General features: G+C 34.8%; 1 long non-coding RNA gene across 1 annotated transcript; it reads right to left on the bottom strand.

Annotated features, from left to right (window-relative positions):
- Positions 1-2,339: 2,339 nt before the first annotated feature.
- Positions 2,340-3,379, bottom strand: LOC145120982 (uncharacterized). The gene is made up of 3 exons (XR_013714450.1): positions 3,195-3,379; positions 2,994-3,075; positions 2,340-2,633 (listed from the first exon to the last, which is right to left on the bottom strand). It is a non-coding gene; the product is annotated as an uncharacterized LOC145120982 (long non-coding RNA).
- Positions 3,380-21,477: the final 18,098 nt, after the last annotated feature.

The following is a 21,477-nucleotide window of genomic DNA, read 5'->3' as shown; positions in this document are numbered from 1 at the left end:
CATACTGTCTCGACACAGAAGTACAAATTGATACACAAACATATCAATAATAAATAAAATAGATAAAAATAAAACAAATTTGCAAAGAAAACAAACATTTAGGCTGTGTTTGTTATATTACTTGCAAAACAACACACACATCAAACATCAGACTAAAGGAAGAACCTGGACTCTCTTTGGTTGTAGCTATCTGGAAAAATTAATCATTAATCGTAGGTAATTCCCAGATTATCAATATTTCAAATTACTAAAAACTCAACATTTTCATTCGGATCAAAAAGATGATTAATTTAGTATCCTTTAATTAGTATAATGCTTTCAAAATATATTTTACTTTATTTGAACTTTATACGAAGGCACTCCACCTACACCAAAAAACTTAAATGTATTATGATAACGATGAGTAAATGGAAGAAGGGGCAATATCGGAAATTCACTTAGATGTCATTGGCGGGATAAATCGATTGGATGGGGCTAAGAAAATATCACGTTGCAAAATTGGTTTTATTTATTAGATTAGGGGATATATCCCACTCAAGTTAGCATACACATAACATAACATCCAAACTCCAAATTAATTAGCAGTCACGAACCATTTATTGGACATTTTCATCCATGTCAGGAGACATACAACTTTTAGTGTCCAAATTAGTAAGCACACATGCATTCCAGCCTCCATCTTCGTCCATAAGAATACCATAACAATCAACACATGCATATAAATTTTCCGCCAAAACGAAAAGTTCGTCCAATCGAAAATTTGAGTCAAATATTAGAGTTTTTCTTGTATAAAAGAACTTAGGCTTTCTTTTTCCTTAAATAATATCAATACCGATAAATCTGCTAAAAGAGCTATAAACAAAAAAATGCAAAAATATGAGGGTTTTTTTATGTAAAGGAAAACACGGAAATATAATGCCTTTAATAATATAAACTTATTAATTTTCTAATAGCAAGAAAGACTTTAGAGTTTGCACTTTTAAACATTAAACACCAAATTAGGATAAAAAAAGGTTGAATCGGATCGTTATGAGTTTTCGATCCTACGATCTAAGATACAATCTTGCTACAAAGTCGATTCTATTATGATAACGATCATTTATAATTTAGGATCAGGATTTTGATCTTAATAGCACTTACAAGAAAACCAAACAGTGATTATGTAAAATAAAATATCCATATCCAAGTATAATTAAGTAGTAAGACAAGAATAAAAACTTTGAGATCATATTTGAATCATTATGTGTTTATGTCAAGTGTCCAACTAACCAAAAGTATGAAATCGATACTAAAAGATTTTTAGTCCAGCGGTATCAGGTGTTGTTCTTCGTCCTTGAGGTCGAGGGTTCAAGTCCCGTCGTGGACATTGATAGATATAAAGAGTAATTAATTTAGGAGTAGGTTAGATTTGTCGTTCAAAAAAAAAAACTTTTGGGCTTCATGAATTTTAGGGCCTTAGCACAGGCCTAGCCTCCGGGAATGGTGGACATTAAAGAAAAACAATTTCAAATCTCAATATGAAAAAAACTATGACATTACTAGTGGCCGATCCAAGATCAAAGTAAAGGGGAGTAAAATGGCATTTCCAAAAAATTTCCTAAAAAAATTACACTACTGGAAAAAAAAATTAACCGCTAAAATTTTTTTGAGGGGCATCCCGAGCTACCCAGGAACCATCTAGATCCGCCTATGGACACAACTCAGCGATAAATGAAGAGAATTACAACCCTAGTCTTACCAAAGAAAAATCCTGTGACCTATCGGCTCCTACCGATGTTGTGAGAGACAAAGATAAAATACACACCAGTGATGCACATCTTAAGGATAGTTTTAGATTTAAAAGGTAAGTTTGCATTATTTGTTATAAAACTCATGGTGTTATTACGTTTTGAGATTGCCTTTTTTGCATGTTTTCTTGTATTACTCGAGGTGCAAGTGAGACTTAGGTGTTGGGATTATTTTTGACACATGTAGAAGTCAGAGTTTTCGCATATCGGGGTACACATTGGAGATAAAAACTACGAATATATATAGTAGAGTTATGTTTTACTCCTTCCGTCTCAAAATTATAGTCCATCTTTCATTTTTGATTTGTTTCAAAATAATAGTCAACTTTTAAAAATAAATAACATTTTTACCAAAATACCCCCTCATTTTTACTTAATCAACTAAGCATTTAATAGAACATTAAATGTAAAGTAAGGACAAAGCTCTCATTCTATTGTATAAATTTAATGATAATTAATATTTCCTTATGTTTTTTGTCTGTGGACAATAATTTTGAGACGGAGGGAGTATTATTTTTAGTAGAAATAGTAACATTCACACTAAAGTATGCATGCTATCAAATAGTATTCACTCTTCAGACAGCTTAGAAGGTTTTATACAATTCTACAAGTTTTAATTTTTAAATAATTAAAAAATAAAAGTAATCTTTGCAACAATAGTGTTAAACTCTAACTCATATGATCGAACTTAGCAACATCAATTGAAATTTTGTGTAATCCAGCGAACTAAACTCCGTCTTAACGAATGTGTTTTCCGTGTTTTGTTCTTCAAAGTCTCGTAAACATTCAAATTCCCTCTCATGATCACTTGGCTATTTCTAACATCCACCTTATACTCTCTTAACCCTGCAATTCATGAAATGGATACCAAAATGGTGTTAAATAGGATCATCACCCGAGTTACAAATCAAATAAACAATGACTTGTTAGGAGCTCAGTTCCAACAATAATCTCAATCCAGATTGAAAATAAAACTGATCACACCGTAGTTCTTAAAAGTCAAACTCTTGACCAATTCTGCAAGTATATTGATCCGAGAACCAACTCTACTATGCCATTGGCCATTGGGGCATAATAACACTTGTTATTACTCGGGTTTTGTTCAAACGACTAAAATACACTCTAATAACGATAACATGAAATTTACCATGTTCCAAAGCGAACATTACTTAATTCTACATAATCCAAAAGCGTGGAGTTCCTCACCTGTGATTCTCATCATAATTCTGTGAAGTCTTTCTCGACAACAAGCACATCCCAGGTTTGCGTTGATGACTATTTCCTGAGACTAATCAGCAATTAAAAACATCATCAAAGTCATAGATCTAATTTTCATTTGGAATAAAACTAGAATATAAGATAAATTTGCTCAAATAAAACACATCCATGAAAGAGTAGAGAACTCACAGTTGGAACTGTTAGATGTGCCACATATATGAGAGCTTGATTGCTTACTAATTTCTCCATGGAAGCACCTCTTCCATGGTCTCTTGTCGGGATATTAGAATTAAAATAGATCAACAATGCTTTATATATTTATGTTACCAGATCATAACACATCATAATACAAATATATATAAAAACATTAATCAATGATTAAAAAGCAAGATTGTATAATAGGGATCCTATTAATACACTATAATAATAAATACTTTATTTTTGTAGTATATATCGAGACAAAGCATGCTCTAGTGGGTAATGGATAATCTATAATATTAAACAAGTTATGCATCTTATGGTTAACTAATAGCACCATTACTTGCCAACCTTTCTATGTTAAATTCTGCTTAAGTTATGGGCATCATGTTCTCAACAACATTGATTGTAACTGATTCCTAAACATTAGTAAATTACATGCGAGCTTAATAATTTAATATATTATAATGGCAACATGGAAATCATCAGCAAGCTTCATAAGTTAATAGAATCATAATTAATGCAACAAGTGTATATCACACGGAGTATATGTATAGTGTTTTACATGTTTTCACTTTCATGTCATACATTATGTAAATGTGATATGCATGTTTTTTTGTTATGAAAGCGAACTATGAATTTAATTTTGCATTGATTGCTGATAAGAATATAAAGCATAAAAGCCCGACAACATGAATCTAATGGACCCAAAAAAAAACCCGAGTAATGCCGGTCAGGCCCTACAAGTGGACTGGGACCCCATCAAGAACAAAGCTCAACAGGCTATTTTGCGTTTGTTTTTCCTAGAGATTTTAAGTGGGCTGATTTTGGCCCAAGCTTCAGCCAGTGGCTTGAAAGATTTTGGGCTTTAATGTGCTCTGCGATTTTGAATATATATATATATATATATATATATATATATATATATATATATATATATATATATATATATATATATATATATATATATATATATATATATATATATATATTTGAGTCTGAAGGAAGTTAGTTTTTTAGTTTTTGGACAATGTCATTAAAACCTTAAAGTTTTTAAGTTCTTTTTAATGGTTTCCTCTAAAATCATTTTTGTGTGTATAATTTTTTTTTTCATATACAAAGTATTTATATTTCTAAAATTATATTCATACTTCTACAAAAAAATTTCTTTAGAATGGTTTATAAGTAGGAAAAAAATGTAAATAAACTTCTAATAAAAAAAGTGGGTATTTATATTGATAAAAATGTATATAAACAGGTCTCTCTTTTTTTTTTTTTGTATATAAACACATTTTTCATTGATAAAATACGCATATCTATAATTATAAACATGTAAAAATATGTATTTATACTTCTAAAAATGTATTATAATTCTACAATGTATTTTTTTATGTTTTAATCCATATAAATAGACAAAAAGATGTATATACAGAAATACCATTTATAAAAAAACATAGTTACGATGTTTAATTAAACAATTGTTTATATTGCTTGCTATGGTTTTGTTGAAATTGATTTAGTAACACCCCAGGTTGTTTGGTTTTTGTTGGACCATATTTTTTCAAAACATGACTATAAATTAAGAAATTCATACACCATAGCTCAAAAATGTCTTATGAAAATGGGTGTTACAATCAACAATATCATCAATCCTTTTTTTGCACTCATAGAGTACATATTTATCTATAATGCCTAAAACTAAAATAAGAATGAACTGTATAAACATAAAGCTTTGCATTCCTAGACTACACTAGTTTTCTAGATTGGTCATTAAAGTTATAGAGGGAGATATGTAAGAATGAGAAATAATCTCAATTTTAAAAAGGATAAAATGAGTGATAATTTTATTCCTTTTTTACCTATGTAAACATGTCTTTCAAATGGACTCGAGAATTCAGAAGTTACTTTGGGATGCCTGGTTGCATTTTTCGAGTAAAGCTGTTCTTAAATGTAATAATCATTAGGTCTGTTTGTTATTATTTTTCGAACACCTCGCTACACTACTAGAAAAAAAGTTTTTAATTACACACATTGCATATCACTAAAAGGTAGAAATGACACACAAATGTGTATCATTAAAGCCTCATAAAGGAAGTGATTTATTTGTCATAAATTTACACGTATTTACGACATACATTTTTGTATGTCATAACTTTTGACCATTTTAATACATGACATACAATCTATGACATACTCTTATCATACACAATTTGTATGTCATGAAATTGCGTGTTTTTTAAAAAAAAAAGTTGCAGATTTTTTAATATTAGTATTCAAGTTAAATCACATTCATTGTCTCATAATACAAAATATTATATTATATTATATTATATTATATATATATATATATATATATATATATATATATATATATATATATATATATATATATTGCAAACAATAATGTCATATGTCAAATACTAATTACAAAATATTTCAAAATTATCAAGAATATTGTTGTTAAATGTCAAAATGGAGTAAAAATAAGGTAAATAGTTTTTCATCTCCAACTCAATTCCATTTTTACCCAAAAAAATTATATTCCTAGTATATTTTTTTATTGTAACTTATATAGATTATTCAACACACCCTTCAACCAATTAACTTTTAACAAATATGCAATATAATGTTTTTTCATTACAATAATATTGTAAATTTTGTTTTTAAAAAAATTATAACAAAATAAATTTTTTGTATATAATGAATTTGAATGAATTATGAATTTATCAAAAAAAAAACATATTGATGCGGTGGAATAAATTTCTCATAATTGATCAACCAACATATTTCATAGAGTGGAGCGAGCTTCTTTATCTTTACTACGTTTATATCGAGCAAGGATTTAATTTTTTGATTCAATTGTCTTCATTCATCGTCATTTCGACCTCTATCGGTGAGACTTCTATTGCAAATCCAGTTAGTGCATCATGATCACGTTTATAATCGATTATCAATATATGTAAAAAAAATATTATATATATATATATATATATATATATATATATATATATATAGTCGTGTAAGTAGTACTTCCTTTTGCCAAAAAAGGAGAGGATCCCTCGGTTTTATTAGATAATTATTGCGATATATAGGTTACCTGTACTTTTATTAGCATATCTTATTGTATTTATAAGGTATATTTAAAATTTAAGCTTTTATAAAATATGTTACCGTGTTTCAACAATTTAATATGTATTTAAAATTTTATATGAATTCGATACATAAAAATAAATTGTACGTTATTGATTAATTAATATAAATAAATATATAACATGGTAATCCAAATATCAAACATTACATTTAAATTTTAACTATTTGATAAAATTAAACTAGCAACATCCAAAAATAAAATAGAGAGATTAAAATCGACAACTGGACTTCTTCCCCATCTTTGAAAAAATGAATAGTATTACTCCATATTTGAGGTAATAGTATTCATATCTCCAAAAATAGGGGAAGAAATGGTATAGGGTTGAAGATGGATGGGGGAGAAATGTAGAAAAAATTGGCATTTGGGGATGAGTTGGAGATTCTCTAAGTTTGCCACAAAAGATGGTTTTGTGAGAACAAAAACCCTATTTAATCGATCCTTTCATCATGGATGTCTTTAAAGCAAGAAATTAGAAATGGGGCACTTTATCAAGAAGACATACATAATTTATATAAGTGTATTTTGTGTAATTTATTATTATCACATTAAAATATGACTTACATTTTTGTTTGTCGTCAATATTATAATACATGGCATTGATTTATGACATACATATGTTGTGAACCCTTCAAGTTTTAAAAAGATGGCATTTTTATGACATAGATATGTGTATGTCATAAAATTAGTTCGTAGTTATATGTTCTAGTAGTAATTTTTTCTCTTTTCTAGAAGAAAGCCGTTCTAAAAAAAGAAGAAGAAGAAGAAGAAGCAGTCAAACTCACCTAAAAGTAGAATAATTTACTGAAGTTAATTGAAACCCAAAAAATAAAAAGTAGAAACTTTTAGAAATTCCACAAAGGTGATGATTCTTCCACGGATGATTTTTATAAATGCACTGAAATTTAAAATTTATAACAATTATTCCCCCATTTAAAATTTTAGAGTATTTTTTTTATTGGTAAGCTAATTATACCAAAAAAAAAAAACATTTCGTAGACAGTTTATACCCTTTTTTCTCTTTGCTTGTAAAGTCCCAAAAATACCAAGTAAAAATTTTCAGTTTAAAGCACCGAGTCATACAAACTTTGGTTCCAAATCCGATCAGTGTCAATTGTAACTTCAAACGTAAGAGTATATCAAATATAATCAAGGCGGAAAAAGCCATCGATGTTGTGCAGTCAAGTCGGGCCCTTCCCTCTGGGACTGGAAGTACATGAAAAATGTTTAAACCACAAACCGTAAACACAAAGCTTAGTGAGTTCCCCAAAATACCACATACCATACATATCATCGGGCCTAACTCGCACATTGGGCCAATCCCATAATAACGGGCCTAACCCTCCATAATAATGGGACCAACCTAGCATATCAATGGGCCCATCCCAACATATCAATGAGCCCAACCCAATCATGCAAATGTGCATAGCCCTACATGCATGCCATTGGACCCAGCCCAACACACAACGCGAGAGTCACAAAGACAACTAGCATCCTACATAGTATAGTGAGAAAACTCACCTGAATCACGAAAGCAGCTAAACCACAACTTAAATCCCTGCAAAAGATGCTACAATACTCATATCAAAACATACAAGGTCAACCTTAGTCTATACACTAAATCCAGCCATTTTGACCAAAAGTCAACCCAACTCAACAACTCAACGGTTAAGGTCAAAATCAACATCCAAAACACCAACCATTGAGCCTCACGTCTTAACCAATCGTTGGTCACGTCGTGAGAACTCACCCAATCCGATCCCAAATCGTTTCATCCCAACTTAGCCAACTCGGTCACTAACAATCACTCAACACGCATCACAGCGTGAACCCTCCTTGGTCACGTCGTGAGCACAACAAGGCCACTTAATCACGAGAACCATCTTGGTCATGTCGTGACATCCTTAGTGTCACGTCATAACTTCAATCTGAAACCTCCCCTTAATGATTTGAGCCCTTAATCCATTAAGTCTCTAATTCCAACTTTTCCAGAAGCTTAAGGGGACTCCAAAGGTCCATAAAAATGATTGTTTTGTGGACATGCATGCTTCATGCATGTCCTCTATCTAATCTAGGTCAAAAGTGAAGAGATAACACCAAAACTCACATGCATGGATCCAGTACGCAACCAACTTCTAGATCTGAACCTTATAATACTCAAGGGATCCTTAGAATCCATAAAGTTGCCAACTTTATGAATTCCTTTCATTCAAACTTGCTCAAACATGAAGAAAATAGAACAAAAACTTAGATTTAGCAACATTAAGCAATACAGTTTGGATCTTGGACACTTACAAAGGTCCAGAAATAGTACAAGATGATGATGATGAAGTTTCCTTGTTGGATCCACTACTAGAAAACCTTCTTATCCTTCTTCTTCTTCTTCTTCAAGCTACCAAAATCTCCAAAAGGCCAAGAATCACCAAGAGAGATTGGGGTTAGGGTTTTTTGAGGTTTGAGGGTGATGGAGGCTGATAATGAACCCTAGGTTCGAGATAATTGGGTTTAAATACGAATGAAACCTTAAAAGATCATGGGCTTGGGCTACAACCTTTCTCACGTCGCGACCACCTATGTGTCACGGCGTGACCACTGATCTGATACATGTAACGACCCAGAAATCATAGATATTTAAAATTTTCAAAAACAACCCATTTAATCTGTAAAGTGTTTAGAAAACCATTTTTTTCAAAAGTATTATTCAAAATCAGAGTATCCCAAGAACCAATGTCATAAAAATAGGAAGATGTGCACAATGAAGCCTTCGCTTTCTCACGATCCTCTGAAGTACCTGAAACAATAAACTGAAACTATAAGCCAAAGCTTAGTGAGTTCCCCCAAAGTGCCATCACACAACACAACAAACAATAGCATGTAAATATGAGCCTTCATCCTGAATGGACTGTCGGGCAAGGCTTATAGGCTATCCGGACCGCTTTCCAAGCCTTCGGCATGACTGGACCGCCTCAGAGGGCCTACAACCTATCCGGACTGCTCTTCGGGCCTTCAGCCTGACTGGACTGCCTCGCAGGGCCTACAACATATCCAGACCGCCCCAGGTGTCTTGGACTTTAGTACAAAGCATGACCACCTCAACCCAACCACAATATATCAACATATGTAACGGATAAACATAAAAACATAACCAACAAATACAGATAATTATATAGATCTACTAATTAGTTGTATACTAGCATAGTACTATCCAATAACCAAGATACAAAATCTAGTAGGCCGGCATTGGTGCCTTCGACCCATGGGTACAGTGAGGAAAACTCACCTCTCAGTCTGACGAGTAGTAGAAAAGTACACAGCACCAAGTACAGCTCCAACGCCAACTTTACTGATCACCTAAACGAAACCGGTGACCTTAAGCTTAGTTAATAATCGTAAAAGACCTAAAATACCCAAACTACCCTTAGGTCAACCTTGGTCAAAAGGTCAAAGTCAACAAACCAGCCGAGTCAACCTAGCCGAGTCAACCCAGCCGAGTACGTTGAGAGTACTCAGATGTACGCAGGGGGTACTCCTCTTGACCAGGAAGTCAAGGGTTTGACCCAGTAGGCACAACATAGCATTTGGTATGACCAACATACTGGTCACCTCAACTTCTTATTAAGAACTTAATCCATCAAGTCCTTATGTCCAAATCCAGATCTATGCCCAAAATGACATTATAAGTCATAAATTTTCCAACTTTATGACTTTGCATGGCTAGAAGTGCTTACTACCAACAAACTCTAACTTCTTAATCCATTAGTACATCCTAGCACGTGCATGGGGAACGAATAAGATCCAAGATTACATTTTTATGGTTCCTAATAACTCCATAATGGATAAAGTTTCCAACTTTATCCATTAAAATGGTCCAATCAACCAAAATCTAGTCTTTAAGTGTCAAAGGGACCAAAAGTACATCTTTTCCAACTTAATCCATTAAGTCCAAGTCTCAAGCCTTTAGATCTAAATCAATATGATGTTTAGATGGATAAAGTTTCCAACTTTATCCATAACAAGGTCACAAAATTTCAAGATCTAAGCTTTATGCACTAAAGTTACCAAAAGCTCAAACACCCAAGACTAGCTACATCTATCAAATGTGTCATCAAGATTCAAACTTTATACCTCTAGTGAAAGATCAAGGTGAACAAAGTCTGGATCTACATGCTCCAATACAACCAACACTTCTCCAAAGAGATCTTTCTTCTCCAAGATGCACCAAGAACACTCCAAAGCATTCAAGCACGCCTTATTTTGCTCAAAAGGCTCAAACTAGGGTTAGCGTTTTCAAGGGAGGGTGTTGGAGAGGTGGAGGATGAGAATAAAATGAGTTTGGGGAAGTTAAGGAGCTTAAATGGGGCTCAAACCACGAAAATACGGTTTAGGCACTGATCGCGTATGCCCAACGTACTCCTGGTACACCCAGTGTACTCAAGGATGCCCTAGTACGCCCAACATACTTCCCCGTATACAGCTTAACCCAAAACCGTCCTAACTTAGAACGATCATAACTTCTTCATTTCAACTATGATTTCGATGATATTTATATCCACAGAAAGATGTTGAGGATCCCCACAATATTATCTAAATAAATTAGACTAAAACCTCTCGAAAATAAAATCCATATTTCATGCAAGAAGTCTGAAACATCATTTTTCCCATTTTGCCCCTTTGACTCCAACACAAACCAAGGGTTTGGATCACATAACCAATATTCTCAACATTTAATAGGGTCTAAATCATATTCCCTTGAAGCCCAAAACCTTTACTTGATCCATTTATTGTCCACAATCTTGATATAAGAAACTTCTCGAAACAGGATGTTACAATACGCGTTCTTCCCCATGGCCTGTCACGTCGCGACCACCCTCTGGTCACGTCGTGACACCTAATTTTCTCCAAAAACCAAGCTTTTGACTCCTTAAAAAACTAAATCGATGCATCCTGAAAACTGGTGTTACATTGCTTCTTACTTAAACCACCATATTTTTTGACATTTTACCCATCAATTTAATATTTTCTTTTTCTTTTTTGGTCATCTTTTACACCACCATCCTTTTTTAATAAGAGAAGGTTAGGATTCTTGTGTATGATCTCTGATATTTTGTTTATTCTAAATATCAAACTATAATATTTACGGATATGATTATGTTTATTCCGAATGTCAAAATAAATATATTAATTCCTTGATTACGATTAGGGATGTTATTCGGCTGGTGTAATCGACTATCAGTTTTTTGATTCAGTTTGATTTGTTTTTTAAATTTCAAAATATTAACTGAAACCAAACAGAATAAGGTTCGATATAATCGTTTTCGGTTTGAATTGGGTCTATTTAATTGGTTCGGCATCTGTTAAATCCAAATAATAAAAATATAAACAACTAATCAAATGAAAATGTTTATGTCTCGTCTTCCATGCAATCCAACTTATCAGAAATAAAACAAGTTAATAATAACAAAAGAATGGCTAAACTAATTAAAAGCACAAAATAACATACAATGGCTAAAATTAATAATATGAATAGTCATATTCTCATTGAAACATAACAATGGCTTAAATACGGAGCAAAGAGAAAAAAAATAACTAAAGAAGAAAAAAAATAAATAATAATGTAACACCAGTCAAAATAGGTCAATAGACAATCACATGTGATTATACCAATCATGTAATTTTGTAAACTAGTAAGGTGATAAAATTACTATGTAGTTCATGATAAATTCTAATACAAATATGAACTTTCTTTATGATACAACTCAAAGTATACGTCATAGGATTCCAAAAATATAGAGAACGTCTAAATCTGACTTCGCGTGAAGAAGTTATGACAAATTCTAACGCCATAGATCTTTATAACTAGAGTTATTTAAAATAGGCTTAGAATTAGCTATTGGAATCTATTAGAGAGTTGTATTACTCGGAATTACCTACACGTGCATATAAAGAACGTCAAAAACGGAGTTCGTATGCAAAAGTTACGACCTTCCGAAGTTGCAGCTGTCTGAGAGCATGACACGTGGCAGGAAACCCTAGTTGTCTGGATTCACGACGTGAACCTTAAATTCACGATGTGAAAGTAGTCCAGGACACATTTCGGGGCTAGAAAACACGTGCGAAGTCTATGGGAGTGAGGTGTTGAATCCTCACTGACAAATTCTAACGCCATAGATCCTTATAACTAGAATAATTTAAAATAGGCTTAGATTTAGCTATTGGAATCTATTAGAGAGTTGTAGTACTCGGAATTACCTATGCGTGCATATAAAGAACGTCAAAAACAGAGTTTGTATGCAAAATTTACGACCTTCCGAAGTTGCAGCTGTCTGAGAGCATGACACGTGGCAGGAAACCCTAGCTGTCTGGATTCACGACGTGAACCTTAAATTCACGACGTAAAAGTAGTCTAGGACACATTTCGGGGCTAGAAAACACGTGCGAAGTCTACGGGAGTGAGGTGTTGAATCCTCACGACGTGAACATAAAAAACACGACGTGAAACTAGAATCGTGACACCTTTCGAAGCTAGGACGCAAATGGCAAGTCTACGAGATGATGCAGCTTAGATTCACGACGTGACCTTAAATGTAAGCCAGGAGGCTCCTTAAATAGCTGAGGGATCTAGGGTTTAGGGAAAACCCTAGTTATCCTTTGCTTAGGGCCTAAGCAAGATCCAAAGGCCTTATTTGGACCCCTTGGACGAAATCTCTAGGGTTTCCCCTAAGAATTTCGTCCACCTCCTTCCAAGGGGGTTCTGGAACCTTCCACTCAACTATTAGTTAATTGCAAACTAGTCCCTGCACTTTATAATTAATTCTTTTAACCCCAAAATTAATTCTGATTAATTTCTGGTTAACTATTAATTAAACATAATGATTTCTAATTAATATATTAATCTTTTAACATATTAATAAATCATTTATATTAATTCATTAATCTTATAAATTAATATCTCTCCTTTCATAATTTCCTTGTCCAGTTGCTAGGTTGAGGGCAACCCAAAAGGACTGTGTTGCTATCAATTCAAGTACATACCAATTATAGTTATGGGCTTAGACACCTAAGCCAACAGTCTCCCACTTGGATAAGTCTGTAACTATAATTGCTAGTATGCCTTCTAAATTTGACCAGCAAATTGTAGCTTCCAAAAAGCTGCTGCCGAACTCTGACCTAGTCAGTTACGTGTCCTAAGATAAGTGATCATATAATCCTTTGTTCTGCTAGATATCCCTAGACATAAGACATGGAATGTAATCAATCTCTTTGTCCAGAATCTATGTTTCCCGATTTCTGATTTGTGATGATGTAGGACTTCTAATCGAACACATCAATCTAGTCATGGTTGGGCCCAGCACATAAGTCAACACAAAATCATCGAGGGGCCCACAGATATCGCTTTTCCTATTAGGGCAAAAGGAACGAATAAATGTTGACTCATATGCTTGTATCTTTTACTCATCAAATTATACATGACAATACGTTTTATGACACCAAGTTACTGATGCGTTTTCGTATCACCAATGCATGACCGACTTGTAAATTGCAACTCATATATCTTCGTTTCAAGATTATAAGATATTATCGTCTCAGTATTACTCGTGATGAATTCCATGAAGTGATACTCTGAGCGAGGGTTTATCCAGTACTCAAATCTCAATTTCTGAGTACTCATGAACGTTGCAGCAATTCTATTGCCATGTCTATCCTTAGACAATCTACAATCCAGTTCATGACAGTCTTAATTCACTACTTGCTTCCAAAAGTATGAGTGACTGTGGAGTTTGAATAATCTTATTATTCGGGAAGTAAAACATGCAAAAATGAAACACAATAATAAACAATTGACAAAAGGCAGAAACCAAACTTATAAATAATACTTTATTATTTAATCACCAAAAGTCAATTACATTTACTTTGTTACAAGTTTCAGAATAAAACTAATCTAACTAATAAAACTAATATCATCTTTCAGTCCTATGCTCCGAGCATGCTGAATATGCTTAGCCCTACTCAGACCCTTTGTGAGGGGATCTGCTGGGTTATCTTCAGATGACACCCTCTTTACTATAAGATGGCCTTCTTCAACTCTATGTCTGATGAAATGGTACTTTCTGTCGATATGTCTGGTCTTACCATGATCTCTCGGTTCCTTTGTCAAGGCAACCGCTCCTTCATTATCGCAGAACAGTTCCATAGGCTCCTGGATGGTTGGAACAACTCCGAGATCCCCGATGAAGTTCCTCAACCAAGCTGCTTCTTTCGACGCTTCACTTGCTGCTATGTACTCTGATTCACAAGTAGAATCAGCCACCGTATTTTGCTTGGAACTCTTCCAAGTAACTGCTCCTCCATTCAGTAAAAACACCCAGCCCGACTGAGAACGGAAGTTATCTCTATCTGTCTGAAAGCTGGCATCACTGTAACCATCTACTCTCAAAGTATCACTGCCACCAAGCACAAGGACCCAATCCTTTGTTCTTCGCAAATACTTGAGTATATTCTTAACTGCTATCCAATGAGCTCTACCTGGGTTTCCCTGATAGCGACTGACCATGCTCAAAGCAAATGCCACATCAGGGCCAGTACATGTCATAGCGTACATGATCGATCCGACAGCGGAAGCATAAGGTACACGACTCATGTCATCTATTTCAACATCTGTACTCGGGCATTGAGTCTTACTCAATTTGGTATTGCTCTGGATAGGTAGCTCTCCCTTCTTGGAATTTTCCATACTAAACCTCTTTAGTACCTTATCCAAGTATGTGCTCTGACTAAGTCCAATTAGTCTCTTCTTTCTATCTCTCAATATTCTAATCCCAAGAATATAGGCAGCTTCTCCAAGGTCTTTCATGGCAAAACACTTTCCAAGCCAAGACTTAACTTCTTTCAAGGTTGGAACGTCGTTACCAATGAGTAATATGTCATCGACATACAACACCAGAAAAGTTACTATACTCCCACTAGCCTTGATATACACACAGAACTCATCTTCACTTCTAGAGAAACCAAACTCTTTGACTTTCTCATGGAAGCAAAGATTCCAACTGCGAGATGCTTGTTTCAATCCATAAATGGATTTCTCAAGCTTGCACACTCTATTAGGGAACTTTGCATCAACAAAACCCTATGGCTGACTCATGTAAACATCTTCAGCCAACTTCCCATTAAGGAAAGCAGTTTTGACATCCATCTGCCAGATTTCATAATCATGAAAGGTAGCTATGGCGAGCAATATCCTAATAGATTTAATCTTAGCCACTGGTGAGAAGGTCTCATCATAGTCAACCCCTGGGGTTTGAGTGAAACCTTTTGCAACCAGTCGAGCCTTGAATGTGTGCACATTTCCATCCATGTCTGTCTTCTTCTTGAAGATCCATTTGCACCCAACTGTCTTACGACCTGGTGCACTATCAACCAAATTCCAAACTTGGTTGTCATACATGGACTTAATCTCGCTGTCCATTGCCTCTTTCCACTTGGAAGCCTCTGGGCCTGCCATTGCTTCCTTATAAGTGACTGGTTCATCTAAGTTTACCAGTGTTCTGTCACTTATGAATGTGTCACCATCTGAAGTAATATGAAAACCATACAACTCAGGTGGCACACTCACCCTAGTGGATCTTCTAAGAGGTAATGAGTTATCGATTGGTTCAGCAGGAACTGTTTCCTCTGGTTGAGTGCTAGTGTCATCTAAGGTTCCTTCATTGGCTGACTCTCGAATTTCTTCAAGGTCAATGGTGCTCCCACTGTCCTCTTTGAATATGAGCTCTCTCTCCAGAAAGACTCCTCTTCGTGCTACAAAGACCACGTTCTCACTAGGCCTGTAGAACAAATATCCAAAAGACTGCTTTGGGTAACCAATGAAAACACATTTCTCACTTCTAGCTGCTAGCTTGTCGTGAGTCTCTCGTCTTACAAAAGCTTCACAACCCCAGACTTTAATATGTGCCAACGAGGGAACTTTCCATGTCCACATTTCGTGAGGTGTTTTGGCAACCTTCTTTGTAGGGACAAGATTGAGGATGTGGGCGGCTGTCTCTAAGGCATACCCCCAGAAGTGAATAGGAAGTGAAGCCCGACTCATCATAGAACGAACCATGTCTAACAAGGTTCGATTACGCCTCTCAGCTACACCATTTAGCTGTGGTGTCCTAGGAGGAGTCAATTGTGAGACTATCCCACATTCTTTCAGATAGTTGTTAAACTCGATACTAAGATACTCCCCGCCTCTATCGGATCTAAGTATCTTTATCTTTCTGCCCAATTGATTTTCGACTTCATGCTTAAACTCTTTGAACTTTTCAAAAGTTTCTGACTTATGCTTGATCAAGTAGATATATCCATATCTGCTATAATCGTCAGTGAAAGTCACATAGAATCGACTAGCATCTCTTGTAGTTGATCTGAAGGGCCCACACACATCTGTGTGTATGAGATCCAACAGACCTTCACCTCTTTCACAAGACCCTGTGAATGGTGATTTTGTCATCTTTCCCAAAAGACAAATGATTCCAACACTCCATCCTTTTGGAGTTGGGCTATGCGTTTCTTGTTAATGTGTCCGAGACAACAATGCCACAAGCATGCCTTGTCTACACTATTAGACAAGTCAATATTAAGTACACTATTTCCTAAGCTATCAACACAAGTCATTGTTTCATACACACCATCACAAGGTAAAGCTTCAAACATAAAAACACCATTCTTATAAACAGAAATTGAACCATTCAAATCATTAAAAGAATATTTGAAACCTTGTCTGAACAATGCATGAAATGAAATAATGTTTCTCGTCATCTCAGATGAATAGCAACAATTTATTAAATCTAATCTAACATCATTGCTAAGCAAAAGCTGATATACTCCGATCTTGGTCACTGGTGAAGACTTTCTGTTTCCCATGATCAAGTTTATCCTTCCTCGCTCTATCTCCTCACTTTCCCTTAGTCCCTGCAAATCAGAACAGATATGAAAACCACATCCTGTATCAAGGACCCATGAACGAGAAGATAATGAGTTATTAGCAGAAATAGTGTAAATACCTGCCGAAGATGGCTTCACTTTGCCAGCCTTGATATCTTGCAGATATTGTGGGCAAGATCTCTTCCAATGCCCCTTTTGATTGCAGTAAAAGCAAACGGCCTCTTTTGGATCAGAAACATGGGGAGTGGAACCATTGGGCTTAGCCTTTGGGCCATTACTAGACGACCCAGCTTGAGCCTTGCTCTTACAGTTTTGCTTGGGAGGACCTTTCCTATTTTTCCCCTTTCCCTGTCCAATAGCCAACACAGGGGCACTTGTAGGCATGGAGGGTATACTTTTACCCTTCATTCCTGCCTCAGCTGTCTGCAACAAGTTGTGCAATTGGGCCAAGGTCTGCTCAGTATTGTTCAAATGGTAAGTTAGAATAAACTGACCATAACAATCAGGTAGTGAGTTCAAGACAATGTCAATGGCCAATTCCTCATCAAAGTGAATGTTGAGCTTGACCAAACACTCTATGTAGCATTGCATTCTTTGCACATGTGACACAACCGATTCCCCTTCTTTCATCTTGCAAGCCATGAGTGACTTGACTACTTCAAACTTTTCTTGACGAGCTCGCTTATGGTACTTTTCCATAAGGTCCTTGTTCATCTCAAAAGGCCAGTAGCCCTCATAGTACCTCTACAGTTCTGGGGACATGGTTGCCACCATGATGCACGCCACTTTGGTAGCATCATCGTAATGTTTCTTGTAGGCAGCAAGATCTTCAGGAGTAGCTTCAGACTCATCAAGCTCTTTGAGCTCCTTTTCAAGAACATATTCTTTGTTCTCAAAACGAAGAGCCATCTTGATGTTGCGCATCCAATCGTTATAGTTTGAGCCATCCATAACGACTTTGGAGCAGATATTGAGCAAAGAGAAGTTCTGGTTGGAGGAGGATGAAGCAGAAGTGTTTCCAGGAGTAGACATCTGAAAAGAAAGAAAGTTTTAGTTAGATTTCAAGATACCTCAATATAATAACCGAAAGATAAAATATCAAGGTTAGGATCCAACTATGAAGATTCACAACTTAGAAATGGGATGCCGAGATCCAAGTGTAAATTTCATAAAGGTAGGTGAATGACGATTCACCAATTCCACCATTAGACGAAACAAACGAAGTGAAATTCCTAATTCTTTTGAGATAAATTGAAACTATTCAAAGGCATGTTTTAATCTCAGATTATGCTCTTCTATTTGTGACTGGGATGCTGAGGATCACAAACAAGATGTGAATAACCATGCAAATGTGCTTGGTAACCTCATTGTCTTTATCATTAACTATTGATGTGCTGGTAAACCACACACGCTCCATCAAAATGACAATTATGAGATACCCATTACTACTCTTTATTAGTGCCCTTTAGTGTGCTGGTTAACCACACACGCTCCACTAACGACCAATAAAGCATAATGTGCAATTTCATGGATTAGCATACTTTTCACATTTTTTCTAAAGTAACTAGAGTTGGGATTTTAAAAATAATGTTCTAGTACTTTCTTTAATGTCATTATACTTTTAATGAGAAGTAGTTGTCCTATCAAATCCGTTCTGCTAACGACCCTCCACTAATCAAGGAAGCGGTGGGTGAGAGTGGACACCCATTCAACTACCATTTTATAGGCAGTTTCCTTATACCCCCCTTATATATTAGCTTTGTGAATGAGGCATACTAGCGATTTGACTGACCATATTCTTATACATATATAATATTAAACTTTTAATCATAATACATATATAGGGTGTGTTTTAAAACATTTTAAAACTTCAAGGGTTTATATAAATTTCGAAATTCAAACTATTAAATTTAAATTTAAATAAACCAATTAACTAGATTTAATATTTATCTTTTAATTAACTATTAATCAAATTATTAAATCTTGTAAGGATTATCTAATTAAATTAATCAATTAATTTAATCCTAATCCTTATCCCTCTAAATTTCGAAAAATAGGGTAAGGATAATTATCCAATTAATCTAATTAAGTAACAATTATCCAAAACAAGAAACCCTAAAACTTCTAGCAATTTCGAAATTTTCAAGGGAGGAGGCTAGGGTTTTCAAAACCCTAACCCTAATTTCGATTAGGGTTCTTTGGAGGCTAGGGTTTTCGAAAAAACCCTTTTATCCAAAACCCTAGAAATCGATAATTTGGCATTTAGAGTTTAATAGCTATAAACCCTAATTTGCAATTCAACAATTATAGCAATTCAATTTAAAACAAACAATGGCTCTGATACCACTTATGGGTTTTAGGTAAAACAAATAAACTAGAAAACAATTCCTAAGTTCACATGCAACCTACTTTGGATCTATGTTTTAACTATTGAACATATAACTTTGAATTGCAAAACAAGAACCCTAGAGGAGAGAGGCTAATTTCGAAATTAACAAACTAGGGTTTAGGAGTTACATACCTTTCAATTGTTATAGAAAACAATTGATAATCCTCTTGAACTTGATCTTGATCTTCTTGGAAGCTTAGCACCACAAATGTAATGCCTCTAATGGAATCAAACCCAAGAACTAGCAAGAAGGAAACTTGCAGGAGAGATGATGGAGAGAGTATGCAATTTCGGCCTTAAGGTTTCTTCCAAAGAAATCAGTGACCTTAAATGTGAGCCAGGAGGCTCCTTAAATAGCTGAGGGATCTAGGGTTTAGGGAAAACCCTAGTTATCCTTTGCTTAGGGCCTAAGCAAGATCCAAAGGCCTTATTTGGACCCCTTGGACGAAATCTCTAGGGTTTCCCCTAAGAATTTCGTCCACCTCCTTCCAAGGGGGTTCTGGAACCTTCCACTCAACTATTAGTTAATTGCAAACTAGTCCCTACACTTTATAATTAATTCTTTTAACCCCAAAATTAATTCTGATTAATTTCTGGTTAACTATTAATTAAACATAATGATTTCTAATTAATATATTAATCTTTTAACATATTAATAAATCATTTATATTAATTCATTAATCTTATAAATTAATATCTCTCCTTTCATAATTTCCTTGTCCAGTTGCTAGGTTGAGGGCAACCCAAAAAGACTGTGCTGCTATCAATTCAAGTACATACCAATTATAGTTATGGGCTTAGACACCTAATCCAACAAAATATTGTATATACGTTATTATTATGTCTATATGATGGTATATTAGTATCAACGTAGATAGTTATATTAACCGGGATATAGTTGTTCTAAATATGATGCATATATTACAATAATCATTGTATTATCCATTATGTTTTACACTTTGAAGAATAATTGAAGTATTTAGTATTTGTGTATTAAACGACTAACAAAACTCATAAAATTCTTATTAATTATAATAGGAACTAAAACAAAATGCCTAGAAGGAGTAGTGCTCGGCTAAACCCTAACCAACGATCAGCACCACAACAACAACAACCAGAACCAAACCCCCCAATAAGTACATCAGAACTTGAAGAAATCATAGCTCAAAGAATTGTTGCGGCTCTATCTAATGTCACAAGAGGTGGAGTTAGAAATGAAGGCAATGTAGGGACCGCTAGAACGTGTACCTACAAAGACTTTATGAATTGCAGACCAAAGAGCTTTCATGGAAATGAAGGGGTTGTTAATTTGACTAGGTGGATAGAAAAGACAGGGTTCGTCTTTCAAATAAGCTTCTGTTCAGACGATTGTAAAGTATGATTTGCAACCTGTACTTTCGCTGATGCAGCACTTACATGGTGGAACAACCATGTGAATACAATGGGAATTGATACTGTAAATTCCATGAAATGGGAAGAGCTAAAGATGATGCTAGTAGAGGAGTATTGTCCTAGGGAGGAAATACATAAGCTGGAACAAGAATTGTGGACCCTAACCATGAAGGGTTCAAAGATAAAAGCTTATACCGCTAGATTTAATGATCTTGCAGTAATGTGTCCAGCACTTGTAACCCCTGAATATAAGAAAATTGAGCGATATATATGGGGTTTAGCATCACAAATTAAAGGCATGGTGATCACATCAAAGCCTACAACCTATGACAGCACCAAGAGAATAGCTCATCAGCTAACCCTCACAGAGATCCAAGGAACATTAATGTTCTCAAAGGCTGAGTCTCCCAAATCTGGAACAA

This window comes from Lactuca virosa, chromosome 6 (assembly GCF_052849685.1).
Source record: "Lactuca virosa cultivar CGN04683 chromosome 6, Lactuca_virosa_CGN04683_v6, whole genome shotgun sequence".
NCBI classification, from domain to species: domain Eukaryota; kingdom Viridiplantae; phylum Streptophyta; class Magnoliopsida; order Asterales; family Asteraceae; genus Lactuca; species Lactuca virosa.
The sequence above is the reverse complement of the archived record's forward strand: the minus strand, read 5'-3'. Positions and strand labels throughout refer to the sequence as shown.